Raw genomic sequence first — 16,385 nt, forward strand, 5'->3', positions numbered from 1 at the left:
CTCTTGCTAGGAGCTAGGGTTGTATATGAAGAACCCTTGGTTCCAAAATATCAAGCAAATAGCCAAGACTTGTGAAGTTATGGCAAGGCTTTCCTCTGCACTCTGATGGAAGCTTATGATAAAGTCACCCGTATAGGGTAAGGTAAGCTGTGAAGTCAGAGGGGTCTGAAAATCTAGTTACTGAGATCAAAAGAATTTTATAACTCAGAAATCAGAGAACAAACTAATTTTTGGTCTATGAACTATGAAAAGCAAAATGGAGTTCTTACTGAAGCATCACACAGTTGTCTGGAAGGTTGAGTTAAATGGGTAGGATCTCCATCTAGAGGCACAGAAAGGCAGCTACCACAAGCAGTTATTTCCAGCAGTAGTATGGATTCAATATGTGTTGAAAATTTAGGTACATTTCTCTCAGGTAGAGGAACCCCACGTTTTATTGCAATTTACATTTAATTACAATTAAGGAGCAGAGATAAAATTTGATGATATTCTGAAACCATTACAGTTACAGAATACATTATTAAACCAATATATTACAGTGTATTTGTAGCAAACAAGTCTGAATACTGAGGCATAATTATACTGGGGTAGCCACTGAACAGACACACATGCTCAGGCCTGAGCTTATCTACTGCAACCAGCATTATTTAGTTACCACTTTGGGCATGATGCAACTTAAAGTGTTGCTTCAGAGTAGGATGTAAATGGGTCAGAAGAGTGTCTGGTGTCATTAAAAGGTGGCAAAACTAGGGACTAGCTCCTGCCACACACACATTCCATCAGTTGATCTATGCTGATTTACATTTGCAGAGGTTATAGGCTAGCTAGAAAAGGAAGACCAAAGTGATTGATTTCAGTAAGTCACTTCTCCTCTCTGCACTGCACCACCATTGCTGGAAGTTGTCCAAAGCTCCTCACACCAGTCAACCCTAACAAAACAAGTGTTATCTGACTATGTCTTCTTCAGGCACTTTAGATAAAATACTCATATGAGTACTCAGACTGAAATTATAATCATCCATGAGGAGGGTTGCCTCAGCAGAAGCGCTCTTTAAGCTTCTCTTAAGATTGAATTGAAGATCATTAGGTTCTAAGATATATTCTCTGAAGGAACAGTGCCATGATAGGTAAGCAATCCCTCTGCAGCCCAGCACAATTTGGAGGCACAGTACTTCATTATCCTTGTATCAGATATCATGCCTGTGCTATTAAATAGAAAAACCTCATGAGATCTACTCAAAGTCCCTGGGTGACAAGTGGCAAAGCTAGTGAAAGAGGAAAGGGTTCAGAAGGCTGATGGAAACCAGTTCACAATTTATTCCAAATACCTGGAGATAATGCATAACAGAAATGCATCTCTTATTTAAAACACGTAGACCAAAAAAAACCAAACCTGGCAAAACAAAACAAACAAACAAAAAAGTCACTCAACAAAAAAACAAATGCACACTTTTCCTGGGTTTTTTACTTGGTTTAATTTTTTTCTTTGTTTGATTTTTTCTTGGTTTTTTTGGGGGGAGGTTTTGTTTGTTTTCCAGGGGTTGTTTTTGTTGGGTTTTTTTGACAAAGCCTGATGGAATATTGGTGATGAAATAATAACAGAGAACTATAATACAGTACAGGTGGGTCTCTCAAAGAACTGCTGATTAACCCCCTCTACCTGCCAGTATGTCCAGCAAAGATGCTGTGACATTTCAGTGAATCTCTGCAAATCCCTCCTAATCATGGAGGTTCTGGATAAACCTCTCACTCTTCATCATAGATTTTGCAGCCCTCAGTAGTGTCTCTGACAGGAATATTGCTGTGCTGAGGGCCCAGAAGGACTCTTACCAAACTTAAAGAAAATCTTTCCTTTTCGCTTGGTTGGAAATGGTGTCTGTACATTGCTTTCACTAGTAATTTTCTTATTCACTCATGATCTAGCAGACTCACTTGTGATGCCTCCAAATGATCCTTGAACCTGTTTTGGAAAGTACCCAGTTTCTTTACTCAGCAAATGTTTTTAAAATTCTTGTGAAGTCCATCATGGTCACTTTTACATGAAGTTCTCAAGAGCTTGAAAATGTAGTCCGTTCTGCTTCTGTGTCCATTAACCTTGGGGGTTTTTACACATCTTCCATCTTACTTAACCACTTAACCAAGATGTAGATTAGAAGCACAGAGGAGAAAGCTGACTCAGATTATAAAAGGAATGCAAGAATTTAAGCATATATTGAATCTGTGCAAACCTGTTTCTGAGAGGGCAGATTACCCATTTTTTATGTCTGTATTTCTGCAGACTGTATTTTAGGCAGTGATAGTGAAAGATAATGAAATTAATTCTTTACCTTACCAGAAACTAATGGCAACTTAATTCCCAAAACAGAATTCATATTTCCAAGCCCATTCCACAGCCTGAAAGTAGTTTGGGAAAGATGAACAGATGCTAACAATACTTAAAAAAATGTTTATAAAATGTTTGAACTGCTAGAGCTAATTATAAGCTTGTTGATCACAGCTATGAATGTTTACAGCTAGTCTGTAAAATAATCTTCCTTTTGTGGACAGAGAAGCTTAAATATTACATATTCTTTGCCAAAGGAATGAAGTATTTATTTAGCACTTTTTCTGCAGCATTTATGCTCAGTTACTACATTATTATAAGCTCTCTAAGTCTCTGACTGTGTTATGTTTCACTAAATGACTGCTACCGACTTTAATTATGTAGACTGTAGTTACAGGCTAATTGCATTTTTAATCCACTACAGGTTTAAGAAATCCATGGCTAATTCTGGCTCTGATGCATGACTCCAGATATTGGTCTCAGCACACTTAACAAGGTAAAATACCTTACTTTTGAATATGAATAGTTCACCATGGCATTAAGAGAAGCCCCTATCCTATGTTAAACAATAATGTAATGTTTAACAAGGTTAACCTAATAGAAACTGGGCAACTTGTCTCTGACGTACCTTCGGTTAAAAACACGTCCAGCATCATTGGGCCAGGAAGCCAAAATGCATAAGCAAATATTCTCAAGCTCTCTGCTCGTTTTGATTTTTAAAGTGACATTACAAAGGTAGTTCACAACAAACTTTGACCTCTCTTGTATGCTTACAAAAGAAACTAATGGGAACATTTGAAATGCAAGGTTTCAGAAGTGTCAAATGGGATTATTTGAAGCCAAAATTGTTAAAAGCTTAAAGGGCATTAACCAACACAAGATAGAGAAGAGCAGGCATTTCTGTATGCAAAGATCTGCGCTCTGAGGCATGAAAAGGTTACACTGAATGTAGTCCCCGGGTGCAAAGGCTTCAGCTCAGCTTCTTCCTCATGGGAGACAGTTTGCTATGATGACTAAACACAAAACTTTATGCCCCGTCACAGAAAATCCTTGTACACTAGTGTGTAAAGAAAATCCTGCTATCCCACACAGGGTTTCACAAACTGGTCTTGTCACTTTAGCAATGAAGCCTGTGAGATACAAAGCTTTCACAGGGCAATGGTGATCAATATACTTGATCTCCCTTGTGTGTTTCATTCTAATTCAAAGATGAGTTTTGTTGTGGTTTTGTTTCTTTGTTGTTGCTGTTTTTTGTTTGTTTGTTTGTTTGTTTGTTTGTTTTAAGAGAAGAAAGGCTTTTGAGACAAATAGAGACAGGTAGGCTGACTTTGAAATTCAGGCTTCTGGAGACTATGCTTTTATATTTACTGCATGGGAACCTCTTTCATGTCATGGCAAAAGCACCACGTCAGCTTCATCAAGACCATTGCTAGAATTATTTCACTTGTATGAATATACCCATTTCTGGTACTGAGGATTTCAAACTGTTTTTTTAATATCCAGAAATTCTGTAATCATGCTATAGATTACTCTATCTCTTCGTTGCCAGGCTTATCTGTCATTGTCTGTAAGTTTGCAATTTCTGTTTCCTCATCTCACACCACCTTTCCACAGAAAATACATCTGAGGATTAAAAAGACTACTAATGAATTTATTTTGTTTCCTGAGGTTTTACCTTACCCTCATCTTCTGCAGTGCTGCCTACATGGTCCAGTCCTCTCCATCTAATCCCATCTTTACTTAACAACTCTTTGAATTGGTAAAGAGCTGGTAAAGCAAGGAAGTGAAATACTACCTAGATAAGAACACTATCTAGTAATGTACCTAAGGAACAATCTCCTCCATCAAACTGCTGAGTCCCTGGGGTGTTCTGTCTGAGGTGAAATCTCTCCCACTGTGCCATTCCGCAGCAACAGAATCACTCAGCAGCGATTGCTGCATTGCAATGTGTCTCCATGCAACACAAACCTATTTCATGGGACCAGTGCCTGCTGAAGAAAGACATATCAGAGGTGTCGGGCAAGAGAAGAGAGAAAATAATAAATGGGCTGAAGCAAGAGGGAGGAAATGGGACAAGACTGAGAAGTGAATGCAAAGCAAAGTTAATGAGGAGAAAGCAAGAAAAGAGTGCAAGAGAAACAGAGTTCTGAAAAAGCATTCACCTGGTGTCTTTGAATTGTCATCCCTTATTACCTGTTTTCAGTAGAAATTCCTCACTGTCCCCAGTTTCAGCACCTATTTGTATTATCCCATACCAGCCCACAGAGACATTGGTTAGCATTCCTTCACAAAGTACACTTTGAGCAGCATTGTCAAAACACTAAAGTGACTTGAAGATCTGAAATCTCACTTCCAATAGCAATTCAAACATTTAATTTCTTAAATTCTGCTGCCATTCACTGGGACTTGGCCTCCATACCCTCTTTGGAAATGAGGGTGGAAATTATTTCTTTTCTTAAAATTACCCTTTTTCATCTAATTAGGAATTTCAGTGTATTCAGTTTTCCTGTATAGATTATTTTTTTCCCTGGTAGATTGCTTTTGTTGTTTCCCAAGCTATTATCTATGTTGTGGATATGAACTTATTTCCCCTTGCCTTATTCTTTTCTTGCTCAGTTCTGAAGCAAAACCATGACCTTGGGTCTGAGACCATTAGCAGCCATTCTGTGATGGATATGTCTCCAAACAGTATGAGATTTAGATAATCAAATAGGATTCATATATTTATCTCCAGGTAAGGCTGGATTTTCTTGAAGGGTTTCTATATTTCTCCCTCTAATCCCTGGGGAAGGTAAAATGGAAAAAAAGTACAAATGGAAAGAAATCGCATAAAGTAAGCAAAACTGTGACTGAACTCTGGGGACCCTGGGTCCTGGTGTCCAGCACACCACGTCCCTGCTGTCTCAGCTCAACTGTCAGAGGCACAGCTCAGGTCTGCAGAACAGTCACAGCTCTCCGTAAAGTCACGTCCAGGGTATTTGAGTTGTCATGGTATCATTTTTTGCCCCATTCCTGGTTATATCCGTGAGTGCTGCCTCACATCCTTGACAGCGACACTCCTTTCTTAGGTCTTTGCAGAAGCTCTGCTTCAGGGAGAGGCACTATCTGATCTGTAAACAGTGGTTCTGAGACAGACCCACATCATTTTTCCCATTCATACCCTTCCCATTTTTCCTTGCTGCCTATTGCAGCACCTTGTTACCTTCAGCCTCTCTGGTCTTTCTTATCTTGTTCTCCACTTCTCTGCTGTTCAGGTCAGTCTTCTGGCTACCATTTCCACACCTTATACTGTGTTGTTTCTCTCATCTTCTGGTCTAACAGTTACTCCTTTTGTTAGCAGTGCTCAGCTCTCTTTCCTCTGAGCACTTTAAACTGCAGAAAGTCAAAAAAGATTCATGCAGTCTCATATAAACCTCCTGGCAGGTCTAGCAGGAAGCAAAGCTATAATGACACACTGCAGTGCGGCCCTCCCACTTGGGATGATTATTGAGTGAGGCTGATCAGTGGCTCCACCAAATAACTTACAGAAATAGTTCTAGCTTTCAACAGATTTTCTTTGAAGTTCGTAAAAACCTGATACATCAGTATTGACTGCTCCAAAATCATGAGAACCAATTTTGCTCCCTGTTTGAGAATTATCAGTGGAGTATCCTTTTATAATACCCTTTATGTAATAGATGTAATGAAAATGTTTTTGAATGAGAAATGCAGAAGACCCGTGAGTGGATAATCAGCAGATGTAACCTGAACTGCCAATCTGTGTGTTTGATTAAGAAGTAAATCAGATCCATCTGAACAGGAATTGTTTTAGTAAGCATGAAAAGTGGTGTATTGTGAGGGTAGTTTGATGGGGTGACCTTACAACACCAGAGAAGTGGGAGTATATGTCTAACAATAGGAAAACGTACATCAGTAAGCAATAGCAAGGCTGAACTGAACAGAAAATGGAATCTATACCTAGTGTACACACATACAAGAATTATATTATATATAGAATTTATGTGTATGTTCTATTATTTCTTCATAAGCAAATTACACTAACACAGTCATTGCATATGGTAGCAGAGACCCCTCAAAAGTAGGAAGGTGGAATGAGAACGGGAAAAGTGATTTTTCCTTGCTGAAGATTTTAGTTCTCTGAAGCTCCCAGAGTTTGAGACTGAACAAAGCCTCAATAATGCCATGCTGATTTGCAGATGTCGTGTACCCCAGTCATATATGCCTTGTGATATTCTTTGAGAAGTACATGGCTCAAAGGCGCATTTCACAGCTCCTTGCTCTTAGTCACTCACACTATAAGCCTGTGACTTCAAAGGGACATCTGAAAGGAAATGTTTGGAGGAAAAAAAAGAGAAAAAAGAAAGAGAAAGATTGTCTGCCTGTCCTTTTTTTTTTTTTTTTTTTTTTTCCTGCTTATGATATAACAGGTTTAAGATACTTTGGAATAACTGCTTCTCAGTAGGTTAGTTTTAGTTCTTACTTTACAAAGACCATAAAAAATTTGGCAGTAAGAAAACAGCTGTGTGATCCCAATCCAGATGCTGTTATCTTAGCGTGGGCTTGTCAAACAGCAAGCAAGCAACTTTCCATCTCTGAGCAGGCTCCTTGTGTCAAGCTGGAATGATGTCCAAGATGGTTACCCTCAGACTTTCTCATAACAGGACTTGCAGTTGTAGCACAAACAAAAGCAGGTAGTGCTCCTTGCTGCATATCCAGTCATAAAGTAAATAAGAAAACCTCAGGGTTGGCAGTGCCTTTTCGGGCTTTAGGCAACATCACTAAGATAACATTTTCTCTTGTTTCTGAGTGTAAATGACGTTCAGTTCTAAATTCAGTCCATTTTATGGTTCTAAACATGTTACCCATAACATCATGAAGTCTTGAATGGCTTTTATGAAGTATCTACAGTGTAATTTCTGGGGCTAAGGGATAAAACACTATGTAAATTAGGATTAAAATTGTTTTTTGGGGTTTGGGTTTTTTTTTTTTTTACATTTTTAATGAGTGACTATCGATCTTTTTGTTTTAGTATGTGACATGCAATGCACTCACATTTGATGTCTGATGCACTGAATGGCACTGAATAGTTAAAGTGCAGACATTCTTGTTTGCAGGAAAACATAAGGGAGGGATTTACTGTCAGGTTAATGTTTAACCTCTTAATCTTTCTAATATTATGCCTGGAAAATGCCCTTTAAATTTAATTATCCACTTCTTTATATTTACGACTTTGCAAATGAGCATTTAAAAATGTCAGTCATCTCTGTTTGAAGAAATCTATAACAATTTTATATCAATTTATAGTGATGCTGGTTATTCTAAACAAATGCCACCAAACACACCATACCACTGACAGCATCATTTATTCTCCTCTTAACTGTCTGAGATTTGCATATCTCAGACCATGCAATTTAAGGCACAGTGTGCTTTTTCCTTTACTCCACCAGATATTAGAAACATTTCAAATCTGATTAGATTATGGCTCTACATCTAAATGAAAAGACTTCTGGTAATCCGTATAGTAAAAATCTCAGTAACTAACTGGGGATGTGTCACATTGTTCTGAGAAGAGATTAAACTGTGAAGTTTAACCATGCCAAGTGCAAGGTCCTACACCTGGGTAGCAGCAATGCCAGGCACAGCTACAGGTTGGGCAGAGAAGAGATTCAGAGCAGCCTTGCAGAGGAGGACTTGGTGGTGTTGGTCACTGAACATGAGCTGGTTGATGAGAAACCGAACATGAGCCAGCAGTGTGTGTTTGCAGCCCAGAAAGCCAACCGTATCCTGGGCTGCATCAAAAGGAGCGTGACCAGCAGGTCAAAGAAGGTGATCCTGCCCCTCTACTTTGCTCTCGTGAGACCTCAGCTTGGAGTACTGTGTACAGTTCTGTTGTCCTCAACATAAAAAGGACATGGATCTGTTGGAATGAGTCCAGAGGAGGGCCACGAGGATGATAAGGGTACTGGAGCACCTCCCATATGAAGATTGGCTAAGAAAGTGGGAATGTTCAGCCTGGAGAAGAGAAGGCTGTGTGAAGACCTCATAGCAGCCTTCCAGTATCTGAAGGGGGCCTATAAGGATGTTGGTGAGAGATTCTTCATTAGGGACTATAGTGATAAGACAAGGAGTGATGGGTTCAGACTTAAAGAGGGGAAGTTTAGGTTAGGTATAAGAAGGAAGTTCTTTACTTTGAGGGTGGTGAGGCACTGGAATGGGTTGCCCAAGGAAGTTGTGAATGCTGCATCCCTGGCGGTGTTCAAGGTTTGGTTCGACACAGACGTGGGTGACATGGTTTAGTGTAAGATGTCCCTGCCCATGGCAGGGGGGTTGGAACTAGATGATCTTAAGGTCCTTTCCAACATTAACTATTCTATTATTCTATGATTCTTCCAAAACAAGGTCTAGATATTTATGTTTTGACAAACAGAAAATTAATCTCAGGAATTAATTTAGTATGGATTCTATGTAGGATACAAACTATATCAGTATAGTATCTATACTTCCATATCATTTTCTCAAACATTTGCAAGAGCAGGCACCAAATTTTTTTATTTGTTTCAGGAAGGAACTGTGGGGTTCTGCTGTTTTTAAAAAGGGTTGCCACTGTGACTGTTACATCATTATACAGGAGTGAGAGGCTCCATGAGGGCCTGGAAACTCTCTGGTGAGACAGAAAGGAAGGGGAAGAGTGGTACCATCACTGTTTCATCTACATCAACAATATTGCTTATGTTTCTAAGACCCGACACAAGGGATGTCTGTTATCCACACAGGCTGGAAACAGGCAAGGGTCAAAAATAGTGCAAAGGATGTGGAAAAACACAGGACAACTCCTTACTTACATCTTACACAGAAGTGTATTAATTCTTTCTTCCATTACCTCCAATGTAGGTATTGCAAATTCAGAATCCATTTAGATCAAAGGTAACACATTTGAATTGCATGATTTGTGAAAAGTAGATCAAGCACGCAAAAAATTACATTCCCAAATAATATAATTATATCAGATAATAAGACAAATGTCTTTCCTAGCTACTCATGCTAGGAGTAGCACCTTCTGATGTACTTAATTCATGCCCCATACTTGAGCACAGTCTTTTTATAATGGGACATAGCTACATAGTTCATGCTTATTTTCAACTGTCAATTTGATAGAGAAATTGAAAGAAATGAACTATTACATCTTTTCTGGGACAACGTCTTCTTGCTGCCTTGTAGTCTTCACAGGTGAAGGGGGTCTGTTGCTTTACATTAATGGACTGATTTAGAACTCCAGATAGCAAGAAACTGATGCAATTTACCTTGAACTAATCTGAGCCAATATGCCTTAAACACCCATGTAAATACACATGGACATCAAACACAGATAGAAATTTGAGTTTCAGGCATTCCATTCTAGAAAATTTGTCATGAACAAGCTGCACATAGCTTGTGATACCTTCCATTTTTTTCAATACTAGGAAACAGGGTGATGTTAAAGAATTAAGTAAATAGTGATCCAGACTATTCTAATGCAAAGACTGTACTATATTTGGCTGAGAATAAAAATAATGTAGTAAAAAGAAGGAAAGCTCATAGCTTTCATACTTTCTCTTTTGCAATCTTGTGATGCACGTTGTGCTTCTGTAGTCAGAAAGTGGTTTGATCTGCCTGTTTGCTGCAGTCAGTATTAAAATACAGAGTGAACCTGGGTAAGTGAGCCAAAAGGTTTTTTTCTGAAAGGCTGTATACAGGAAGGCATGAAAGGTGTTCAATTTTTTCTCTTTCTGAGAAGAAAGTTCATTAGAACTTTAATTAGAATTTTATTTTCAAGAGAAAGTTGTGTAGAGACTTACAAGCAAACTGGCAGTGGTAGTTATTATTAATGGGGAATGCCAAAAAGTTTAATGCTTCACTTTAGAAAAGTAATTGATTGCTATGACATTCTTAAGGCTATGAGATCAAGATTGCTCATGAGAATATGACATTTCTTGTTCCTGGAGAGCCAAGACACACAGTTTGGAGCTTTCTCTTTAGAGCCCAAGAAAAGGACTGTGGAAAGCCTCTTGGGAAAAAAAGTAAATGAAAGCTCTCTCCAGCCTCAAAAGAACACCTGAGTAAGAGCTTGCCACGAATAAAGTATGCTTGTCTCTCCTTACCCACACAGTATCACAGTATCACAGTATGCTAGAGATTGGAAGGGACCTCAAAAGGTCATCTAGTCCAATACCCCTGCCGGAGCAGGAACACCTAGATAAGGTTACACAGGAACGTGTCCAGGAGGGTTTTGAATGTCTCCAGAGAAGGAGACTCCCCAACCTCCCTGGGCAGCCTGTTCCAGTGTTCTGTCACCCTCACTGAGAAGAAGTTTCTTCTCAAGTTTAAGTGAAACTTCTTGTGTTCCAGTTTGTACCCATTGCCCCTTGTCCTATCATTGTTTGCCACTGAGAAAAGCCTGGCTCCATCCTCGTGAACAACACAGGTTGAAACAAGTGTTGAGGCTTAAGAATTGTTTTGAATTCTTGTGATTTTTTTCTCTAAATACCTTTGTCAGCTATGAGAGAATCAGCCCACATGATTTTGCCTCACCAACGAGTAGTTAACACTGTTCTGACTCTAATGGGCTATTTCCTTCAGAGTGAGAAACTGGTGACACAAAGCAACTACTTATTACTGAAATTTCCTTATTTACAGGAGTCCTTTCTGCTTCTCTTGGAGGGCTGAGCCCTACCAAAGTCTGTCCCTGGCAGGCATGCCACAGGGGCCTTGGTGACTCAGAAGCCTTCTCCTTGATTTCCATAAAAATCACACTGAAGTGACATCCATCTCCCCCACCTCCAGCCCAGGCGGAGCCTCCCATCACCAGCTGAGCTCTGGGGAGAGCTGGGAACTGCAGATATCAAAGTGCTTCACATCTTGTATTTTCTCCTTGTATACTCTGTAACTCGGAGAGCTGGGGAAGGACTTCACTAACCAAATAGGCTGCTCTGCCCTACCCATTGAGCTTAAAAGCTTATGTCTCATCTACCTTGACATTAGCATGGTGGTTGTTTGGGGACATCGGGCATCTTTGTCCATCTTTGGGGACAATGGTCATCTGCTGGCAAACGGTTTCCTTTAGGAACTGCTACCTCTTGATGCATTAATTTGAACTAAGCATAGAATGGTGACCCACCATACAGTTTCACTGAATATAGGAATGTATTTCAGCTAGGATTTTTCCTAGAGCACCTGGGCAGTGTCCAGCACAGCAGATTCCTTACCCTGTCTGAAGCTTTCAGCTGTAACTAGGGTGTCAATTAGGGAATATTTATGTTCATAACAGGCAAATCCTAAACACATAGCAAAGGTAAATGGAGAGGTATTCTGGTCTCAAGATCAGAACTGCAAATGTACTTCTCCCAAAGTAAGTTTAATTGCAGTTCTTGGAAGTATCTGTTACCTCTTTATTCGGTACTTTTGACAGAGTAGACTTTGTTATTTGTACAGTCTTGCTTAGGTTATTACTAACATTGGGCAACAGTTGCTCTCCAAGATTTTCCTCACTTCCTATTTTCACTGTGGCAAACATATTGGCTGGACAGAATAGGCAAATTTAAATAGGCACCTGTGAGGAACTTTCAGTATAACGCAACCAGCACAGCCAGAGAAACAGCACAGACTTTTTCCTGCTACTTTGAGAACATTCAGAAGATACCTCTGCACTTTTTCTCTCACAGGATGCATGTAGGAAGTCTGTGAATATAAAGCTAATGCATGCTTGTGTTAGATATCTCTGGCATATGCTCTTTCACACAGCAGGAACGCTGTCTTGCACATTGCATATCCAATCTTGCTCAGCTCAGCTGACACCATCCTTATTCAGTATTGTTTCCTTCCTTTTAAGGAAGGGACTTGTGTGCTTTCCTTCCTTTACTCCTTTTACAGCCTGGACCCTAAAGCTTTATCCCTACTGTGTTGTCTCAGTTATCTCCTTTTGTCTTCCTATTTTTATTCAGGGACTTGTTATATCACAAACAGTGACAGTAGCTACTCCAGAAAATACAAAAGGTGTTAAGGGCTAATCGCTATTCAAACAACTATTTTTCCCATTTCGTTCAAAAGAATCTGTCTGCAACAGATAGAAAATCAATGCCTGCAGAGCATAATCTCTCTTTCTCTGTGTATGTATATATGGAATACATATTTATGTTCTGCTGTAGTTTTATTTCCTGTTATTTTTTGTTCTTTATTGATATATTTCTTGATGTAGCTGATCTGCATTGCATTTTCTCCTGTTCATCTGTCTTCTTATCACAGTGTACACAAGCGGTTTGGACAGAACTGTGAGTGTCAGACAAAAGACGGTAAATCCAGAGTAATTCAAACTATATGGGCTAATCAACAATAAGCAGTGTTTCTGTCAGCACACAGCCTTTGAATGTGCAGTGTCTCTGATGTGTCTTCCTATATACTGTTTGGTTTTGAGATTCACAGAATTAATCTGAGCTCCCTCCGCAGCTAATAAAACTACCTACTCATTACAAAAATGCACAGATAATATTTGCTTGTGTAGATTCACTTCATCTGCTCTGCAAACTTTCTACTTTTGTGCAGGTTTATATTCTTAAAAATGAATTAAATATCAGGTTGCTCATGAAAACAGCCACTGGGAGGATACTGCAGATATTTCATGAAGTGGGTTGTGAATTTTCACATATCGACATCAGCAGTGGAAGCCTGACTTGTAGAACACTGAAAGCGGAGGTCTACCATACAAGCCACATTACTCATCCAAACGTGAAGTTCAGAGTCTGAAACCCCATGGTAATTTGCTCTGAAAAAAAATAATAATCAGTAGGTCAAAAGCCTTGTGTATGGCAAAACTTCTGTTGCTTTTGGTAGGTTCAGGACAAACCAGGGAAAAAAGGGAAAACCAGGATTGGTGTCTGAGGACTAGCCCAACTTCATTGTTTTATTGGACATAGAACTATATTCTTCTGTTCCCTGCTGTAAACTGTCCTGGGATCACGCTTGCTGTTCGTCACCTGGGAGAAAACTCTTGTCTCCAGTGCACTTTTGTAGCATTTTGCGTGCCCAGCCACACATTTCCTCCTTCTGAAGGACAGCGCTTTCCCTTTTTTTAGCACAGGGTCACGTGAAACTAACTTTGACTGTAGCCAGGCAGTTGGCAGACATAACTTATTGCAAAACAATTCTACAAAGTATAACACTGGACTCAGGATTGGTGCCTGATGTGCTTCTGAGTATCCCAGAGGTGTGGATGCAGTCTTCTTCACATACATTTTTTCCAGATGTATTTATTTTACAATAATTCCCCACTTTTAAGCATCTGCTGCAGTTTGCTCAACACATTGTGTTTATGGCTAAATGGATGTCTACGTATATAACCATTTTAAGTTCATAAAGTAACATTGAATCCTTAACTGATAAAAACACTTTGTAAATGACAGAGACTAGGAAAAGCACCTTAAAAAAAGATCATAATAATAGTCTCATGACCAGACACAAGCAGCAAAACAACTAAGGAATAAAATCTCATCTTTGTGATTCACCTGTTCTGTGGAGGAGCTGTGGATAACAGACATTTCATTATAAACTGGAAATTAAAACTGTGGAAATAGCTGCAGTGGGATGGGATGGAGGAGGTCCTGGCAAAGATGAGGTCATCATACTGCAAACAGAAGGAGGGGAAAGAAATAATATGACTGCCATAGGCAAGTGTTTCTCTGAATAAAACAAAAAGAATCCAAATCTTTACCATTTTTACTCATCTCTTGATGCTGAGTGAATAGACAGAAGAATAAATAAATATCAGGAAGCAAATTGAACTCCCCCACATTTGCTCTCCCACCTCCTAAAAAGGAGAACCTGTTCCCTGTAGTAGAAACATGAGCACTAGATTCAGACTTTTCTTTAGCAGCTTTATGCCACTCCTGTGGCGTAAGGTAATGGAAAAGCTTCCAGGCAACTGAGTTTTTCCCCCCTGCTGGAAAAACTCTGGGTGGCTTAGACTGAACATTTAAAAACACTTAAAAATGTGAATAACTTCAAGATACCACAGGTGGCCACATCTAATGGTTTAACACAAAGGGCACTGATTAAACTCTTTCCTGTGTAAAAGGAAAAGCAAAAAGCAATGCTATATATATATATATGTTTCCCTCTCAAGGAAATCAATGGGGGCTACACGAAATTTCTGAGAGAGCTGTTGGATGGAAGATTGGTTCTTTCAGTTCAGTTACTGAAACCATACAGAGTGGAAGAACCGATGCAATATTCCCAGGGGCAGCTGGGCTCTGCCTGCAAGACTGGGGATAAGAATCACCACTGGGAGATGCTGATTCTCAAATTGTATTCTGTCCTTATTCTCCCAAGTGTTACCACTGTGGTGGCAGTGGCTGTCATACAATGGACAGGGGCTTTGCATATCTCTTCATTTCACATCAGCCATGAGACAGAAGGTATGCCCAGGGAGGGTTGTGTCCAGCACATCAGAATCTTCTGTAATCTAGCAGAGATTTTGAATTAAAAAATGCTTTTATCCAGTAACTGATCCATCTTGGAAAGTAGTTTGACAAAAAGCCCTCTGTCCAATATCAGTCATAGAGTATATATTATTTGATAACCTGAAGTATGTGACCTGTGAGGGAAGTTTGAGAGAAAGGGTCTTCTCTAGCCTGAAGGAGAGATGTCTTTTGGACTACCTAATAGCAGCCTACCAATACCTGCCTACAGGGAAGCTACCGAGAAGGTGAAGCCAGTCTCTTTGTAGTGTTGTGTGGTGGGAGGATGAGAGAAAAAGACATAAGGTTTTGATGGGATTTAGGGAAAAATTCTTTCACCATGAGGACAGCAAAGCAGTGGACCAGTTGCCCAGAGACAGTGTACACACTCCATCCTTGGAGTTTTTCAAGACACAGTGTTTAAAACCATGAACAACCTGGTCTGAGCTTAATACTGACCCTGCTTTGAGTAGGAAGTTTGAGTAGAGACCTCCTGAGGTTCCTTTCATCTGAACTATACCATGCTTCTGTGCTTATATAATTCTAGCATATGCCATGAAATTCTCAGTCACTATGGACCAGGGAGGAAGAAACACATATACCTTTGTTTAATATAGAGTCAGATGTTATGAAAGCAGCCCACATGATTGTGCAGAAAGCTGTCTGGGAGTCTGCCAAAAGCACACTGGAGAGGAAAAAGAATCACCATAACGCAGATCCTTGGTTTCTTACTCAGAGCTGACACATGCAAGTCAAGGCTCCCACAGCGTATTATCTGCGCTAGAATTAACTGCCCCAGGGTTTGCCCAGGGGGAGTAACAAGCCTGTGCTCTGCAAAGTGGAATGTCTGTTGCTTCCCAGGAGCTGAAGCCTAAAGATTGCCCCAGAGAATCAGTAAAAGATCCCTCTTGCCCCTATTTCCACAGCTTTGACCTGTTGTTGACCACCCTTGCAAACAGTGTGAAAGAAAGGGACACACGTATGAATGGAAGAGCCCACAGAAAGCAGCTTAAGGAATACAGATCAGTCTCTTTGAGTTCTGCTCCACTTCCACTTTTGTTAGTGCAGGGCGCAGTCTGAGCAGGACATTTATGATGGGAACAAAGCTGTATGTTGGTGATAATCAACCCCAAGAGTGACTACTCAAGTACATACCTCAGCTCATATCAAATTAAAAGGCCTTTAAGCACAGGTGAAACAGGCTCCATGTTTGCCCTTAGCCATTATTTTGTTCCTTTCCCTATCACAGGTTCACCTAACAATTGTAATGAAGTGATTGAGAAGATCCCAAGCTCTGTATTGGCTTGAAACAAGTGTTAGTGTATGCACAACCTAGAGAAATGGCTGTTTTAGCATGCCCTAGCAAACCCATAGAATATTAGTGAACAGGATCACACAGAGGTAAACTTTTCCATCCCTATTACATAGTGTGTATCTTTTCCCTTGCCTCCAAAATGCTTTTACCAGGAACAAGGATTGCTGTCCATCTCTGGTCCAAAGCATGCAGGCCTTGAAGGAACATCTGTTTCCTCTCTGGTTTATATTAGTTTTCCAGTGTAAAGGTTCAACACAGAAGC

General features: G+C 39.9%; 1 protein-coding gene across 3 annotated transcripts in view; it reads right to left on the reverse strand.

The window, feature by feature from the left end:
• The window catches only part of CHRM2 (cholinergic receptor muscarinic 2), a 91,527-nt gene that overhangs the window by 7,435 nt on the left and 67,707 nt on the right, over positions 1–16,385 (reverse strand). The window contains exon 1 of one of the 3 annotated variants that reach the window (XM_061372007.1): positions 9,166–10,411. The exons of 1 other annotated variant lie outside the window; for it this stretch is intronic. The gene's annotated coding sequence lies outside the window, so the exon portion shown is untranslated. Of the gene's footprint in view, positions 1–9,165; positions 10,412–12,491; positions 13,119–16,385 lie in introns of those variants that run through there. One more of the 3 variants, XR_009728279.1, reaches the window with a different exon arrangement.

This window comes from Neopsephotus bourkii, unplaced genomic scaffold (assembly GCF_033783945.1).
Source record: "Neopsephotus bourkii isolate Nb327-2 ecotype Australia unplaced genomic scaffold, CSIRO-AGI_Nbou_v1 NB_1589, whole genome shotgun sequence".
Taxonomy (NCBI): Eukaryota; Metazoa; Chordata; class Aves; order Psittaciformes; family Psittacidae; genus Neopsephotus; species Neopsephotus bourkii.